A 6,121-nucleotide genomic window follows, 5' to 3' on the forward strand; every position below is an offset into this window, starting at 1 on the left:
GCCGGGGAAGCCCGGCGCGCGAGGGGCCGGCCGGGCGGCCGGGGCGCACGAAGGCCAGATTTGGAAGCGGACGCGGTGCCGGCGGGTTGTGCAATACCCCGCTTCTGTCCCTGGCCTTTTAAGCAGTTACGGGCTCCTCCTGGCACAGTTGGAGCAACTTGCGGCGGCACAAAGCCGCGTGGCGGTGACAACTGTGGGGACGATATTGTGTCTCCTTCCCAAGTCCTGGCAGCTACATCTTATGTGAAGTGACGTTTCCTTTGTAACCGCGTACAAGGTACACGAAAGACGAGACAAAGGCATTTCAATTTCAGACGCGCCGTGGGTACTAATTTTATCTCGCGCACCTCTGATGAAAAATAGTCACCTACTTTTGCTATAAAAGTTTTTTGCGTTTTTGTTTTTGCGCCGCTGGAAATTGAACCCAGGGCCTGGCACATGCTAGACACAGCTACCACTGAGCTACTTCCCCGACCCTTTCTTTAGACAAGATCTTACTGTCCTGGCTGACTTCAACCTGGAATCCTGTCTCAGCCTCGCCGGTGGCTCTGGTTGCCGGCTTTTCGCCACCGCGCAGGGCTGAAAGTCTGGTTCACCAGAGGGGCCCTATCCCATGGTGACATATCAGTTGTTCAAGGAAGAGTTAAATAAACAGCTCTTCAAGGTGCATCAGCGCGTAAAATGCAGTGTTTCCATAGGCATCTGAATCCATAATGGCTAAGGGACTATGGTGTTTCGCAAAAAGCTGAGAGCCCCACCAACTAAAATCGCTCAATATCAAACACCTCTTTGATGCTCGGCTCTCAGGGTTTTAGTTACCAGTTCAAAGGTCGTGGGCAACGATATAAATGAAAACAGCCAAATCGTTTGATAAAAAAATATTACAGGGTAAGGAAAGAGAAAGAATAGGTGATTAATGTACCGTGTTTTGTATTTAGAGCTTCCTATCAAAGTTCCTTTTTTTAATTTTAATTTTTATTAGTACACGATTGCCGTGTATAATAAGCTGTATCCCTAGTCTTCCTCATAGTGAATTGGGGCATGTACAGAACTCAACTCTTTCTACCTCCCCTCGCCTGCCCCCTCCCTTTCCCCCTCAAAGTATTTTCTGTTTTGTTTTGTTTGTTTTTTGAGGCAGGGTCTCGCTATGTAGCCTGAGCTGGCCTCAAATTCACTGCAGCTTCCCAAGTGCTGGCCTCAGACTCGCAATCCTGGCTCAACCTCGGAAGTGCAGGGGTTACAGGTGTGCCCCGCCACTGCCAGCCAAAGTTCCTTTCTAAAAGTGCATCTCTGTGAACGATGTCCTCAGAAACTCCCAAATGAAAATCTCTACCTCTTTCCTGGCCTCATGCTCCTTTCTCGACCGTGCCCTGAACTTTATGTGGGCTTTCTGGTATTCCAGATCAGTTTCAAATTTCTGCCGTTCCAGTCATTTCAAAGCGGAGCTCCCGACCTTCCCCCTAATTCCCACCACAGTACCACAAGCCCTTATACTAAAGAATGTACCGGGGATCTTCGCACTGTGAGCTACCTCCGCAGGCTGCAGCCTTTTCTTTGTTTGTTTTAATTTTTTCAAAAATTGGCCGGATGTGGTGGCCCACGCCTGTAATCTCAGCACTCGGGAGACTGAGGCAGGAGGATTGTTCCGAGACCAGCCTGGGCTACGAAGTGAGCTCAAGGCCAGCCTGAACTGCATAGCAAGACCCTGTCTCAAAAAACAAAACAAAAAAATTGCTCAGAGCCTGGCTTGATGCATGGGCATAATCCCAGCATTTGGGAGGCTGAGGCAGAATTGCCATGAGTTCGAGGCAGCCTGGGCTACACAGGGAGAGGCTCTCTGAAAAAACTTAATAACTAAATAAATGATAATTTCTTTTAAAAGTGCCCAGACTGAGGCTCGTGCCTCAGCCTCCCAGGTGCTGGGATTACAGGCTTTTACCACCACAACGGCACCAGCAGTACAGCTGGAAAAGGAGCTGGCCAGGGCTCTTCCTTCTCTCCACCTCCGCATCAGCTAATTAAATCCTGTCAGTTCTGTCTCCCAAACGTATCTCCATGTCTAGGCTGAAACCAGCCCCCAAAAAGCCAGTGTCATTTACCACGCACCCTGATAGAACACAGCCTCCAGATTTCTGCAGCCTGACCAGTCTTCTGATCCGTTCCAAGCAGCTCCCCGTGCATTTCCCTTTCCTTCTCAATTGCAAATTAGGGTCCAGGGAGCTTTGGCTTAAAACCTTTTATGGGGAGTCTGGCCCTGTGGCTCAGTGGTGGAGACATACTTTCCATGAAAGAGGCCCTGGATTCAGCCTGAGCACTGCCGCAAAACAGAGCAACACACACACACACACAACCTTGATTGATTCCCATCACATTTAGGAAAAAAACCTAGTTAACTGGGTCAACAAGATCCTCCAATTGCACTACCTGTCTCCCAGCTTCAATTCAGCCACTTTTCTGGCTTCAGCTGGCCTCTCAATTCTGGCATTTTTTTTCCTTTTTTGGCTTTTTTGAGACAGGGTCAGGCTCTATAGTTCAGAAGGCCTTCAACTCACTAAGTATCCCAGGCTGACCTCCAACTCACTGCAATCCTCCTGCCTCAGCCCCCTCAGTGCTGAGATTACAGGCGTGCCCAGCTCAATTCTGGCATTTCTAAGGTTTCCTCACACCAAGGAAGTACACAGAGAAGCGAGTGATGGCCTAAATAGAACCGAGTAATCCTCATTCGATTTTTTTTTTTTAAATGGGGATTATACTACATTGCCCAAGCTGTTCCCCAATTTCTAGGCTCAAGAGACCCTCAGCCTCCCAAGTAATGGGCATTTACCAAGCCTGATTCTTTTGATATCTTTTCAAAGAAAACAGTACTGTAGTTTTCCTCTTGACCTTCAGATCTTCTTATGACTCCAGGAACTATTATTACTGAAACATGGAGAATCCCAATAATAGGTAAAAACAGAACTATTAGATAAATTTGATAAGAAAGATCCTGGGTTAGGTGGAAATGTATAAGAAAAGAGAAAAAAAGTGTATGTGAAAGCTCTGGCACAAGAACATAATAAATATATCTCTGTATGTCCTTGAATATTCTTTAGTACCTAGTACAGGATTCAATGCTCAGTAAATATTTACTGAATTAAAGCAAAGGATGGGAGCCCAAGACCCAACCTTCTAATCCCACATCTACTAGTAATGGATAGTGTGGGCTTGGACAAATCATCTCACACCTCAGTCTTTATTCCATATCTATAACAGGTGACTTGAGCCATGATTTTTAATAACTTTTCTGGTATAAACATTTTGCAATTTTATTTTTTGAGACAGGGTCTCACTATGCAGTTCAGGCTGGCCTTGAACTCACTATGTAGTCCAGGCTGGCCTTGGACTCACAGCAATCCTCCTGCCTCAGTCTCCTGAGTGCTGGGATTACAAGCATGCGCCACCATGCCTGACCAACATTTTGCAATTTTTTAAAAGTTTTTCAAACTCCCTTTCTACTTTTCCACTGTTTAAAATTATGCAAATTCCCTTTTTGCTGCTGAGGATCTTTTTCCTTTGAATTTTAACTTTCCTTTCAGCAAAGAATCTGTTAGGCCTCTCATGTGGACCTTCATTGCGATCAAAAGTGACAGCAAGCTGTGTGTGATGGTGTAGGCCTGCCATAGCAGCACTCTGGGGTTGAGGCAAGAGGATTGCAAATTGGGGCCCAGCCTGATGTAGCAACACCAGATCTCAAAATAAAAAAATAAAGGGCTTAGGGGGGACAGCCCAGTGAAAAGGCCCTGGGTTTAATACGCCCCTCCACACGCACAGCAATAAAATAAAAACTGAGACTGATAATATTGGATTTTAGGTATTATTCCCAACTTGTATATAAAGAAATCAGTATTCACATTTACTGTTTATTTATCCTTTTTTTCCAAGAAAGGGGTTGATATGGGGTCTCACTATGTAGTTCAGGCTGGCCTTGAACTCACCTCTCTCAAAAAACAAAAACACACAAAAAATACACAAGAAATGTTAAACGGCTGGGCCAGGTGGCGCACTTCTGTAATCTCAGCACTTGGGAGGCTGAGGCAGGGTGATTACCGAAAGTTCAAGGTCAGCCTGAGCTATGTAGTGAGCTCAAGGCCCACCTGAACCACAAGTGAGATCCTATCTAAAATAAAAAGTAATAATAATAACATTAAACTATCTGTTGGGGCTAGGCGTGGTGGCACATGCCTGTAATCCCAGTACTCAGGAGTCTGAGACAGGAAGATCATTATGAGTTCAAGACCAGCCTGGGCTACAAAGTGAGCTAAAGTCCAGCCTGAACTGCATAGTGAGTAGTCCAGGCTGTCTGAGAGCCTGTCTCAAAAAAAAACAACAAAAAATCCCTAACTGTTGGTTTAGGTATTTTGTTTGGTTTTTTTTTGAAACAGGATCTCACTATATAGTCCAGGTTGGCCTCCAACTCATGCCGATCCTCCTGCCTCAGTCTCCCAAGTGCTAGGATCAGCTGTTTGCCACCATATCTGGCTTTCTTTTTTTAGTGTTAAAGCTCAGTCTCATTTTAGCTATTGGGTCTAACATGATACATTAAATTAGAAGAAGCCACAGATTTATATAAGTAACTACAAAAAAAAAAAAAAAAAAGAGAAAACAAGGATTGTGTGAACATAAACTCAAACAATAGTTCCACCAAAGCATTGCCAAATCTAATCTGAATGCAGTCCAAAACACATAACAATCTTTGGTTATTCAGATTTTCTAAATGACTCATTACACAAAAAAGGAAAATATAGCGACAGTTCTTTCATTGAATGTGCTCATTATGGTATATCTCAAAACTCTTTTCAAGGGTAACTTTAGATCAGGTGTGGTGGCACACCCCCGTAATCCCAGCACTTGGGAGGCTGAGGCAGGAGGAGTGCCACAAATTCAATGCCAGCCTGGCTATGCAGTGAATTCAAGGCCAGCCTGAACTACAAAACAAAAGAAAACAAAACAAAACAAAAACCAACAAAACAAAAGAAAACAAAAACGAATGTAACTTTACCCAAAGCCCTTGAGTAGGTGGTCACTTTTTTTTTTTTTTTTTTTTGAGAGAGGGTACTGCTGTATATTCTAGACTGTGCCTGAATTCACTATGTAGTCCAGGCTGGCGTCAAAATCATAGCGATCCTCCTACCTCAGCCTCCTGAGTGCTGGGATTATAGACATGTGCCACCACCCCTGGCTTTTTTTTTAATAGTAAGTATTGAACCCAGGGTGTTTACACTGATCTATACTGCATATTCCCAAGCCCTTTTTAAAAATTTATTTATTTTTTGAGGCAGGGAGTGTCCTGCTAAATTACAGAATTGCTGACACTGCTCTCAAACTTGCAACCCTCCTGCATCAGGCTCCCAGAATACTGGATTACAGGTGTGTGCCACCATGCCCTGTTTAAGGTGTGTTTTTGACATAGTTTGCCAAGGATTTAGTGATGAACTGAAAATAGGAAGGGTGCAAGTGGAGGTTGGCATCATTTACTGAGTTGGGAAAAATGGTAAAGTAACATACTTCAAAGCTAGGAATCAATTGAGGAAGCAGAACCACTGTAAATATTATGGAATAGGGGATTTACTATAGTAATAATTTGTATGAGATGGAAAAGGTAGGATTGTAATGGTACAAAAGGGTAACATGGAGAATGCCATGAGTCACTAACCATCCAGGCTGGGTGAGCAAGGAGAGCGTGCAGGGCAGTCTAGGAAGCCAGGCATGTCTGGTCTGGTTGCTGGAATGGGACAACAAAAAAGAGCTGCTGATAGCTGGGTATGGTGCACACACCTGTGATCCCAGCACTCATGGACCGAGGCAAGAGGATTACTGCGAGTTTGGGCTACACAGTGAGCTGCAGACCAGCCTCAACTACATAGCAAGACCTACCTCAAATAAATAAATAAATACGTACATACATAAATAAATAAATACATAAATAAATAAAATAACCCTACTATATATTGAAGGCTGTTCTGTCGCTGTGGTAGGCCTGAGGTCACTTATTTAACAGGGTTGACAGTTGAGAAACAGCCACATGTAGACCAGGGAAGAGAAGGATCAAGATAAAACTCTGCATCTGTTCTTTACCACATTT

The sequence above is a fragment of the Chinchilla lanigera genome, unplaced genomic scaffold (genome assembly GCF_000276665.1).
Source record: "Chinchilla lanigera isolate Chin_1 unplaced genomic scaffold, ChiLan1.0 scaffold00010, whole genome shotgun sequence".
NCBI lineage: Eukaryota > Metazoa > Chordata > Mammalia > Rodentia > Chinchillidae > Chinchilla > Chinchilla lanigera.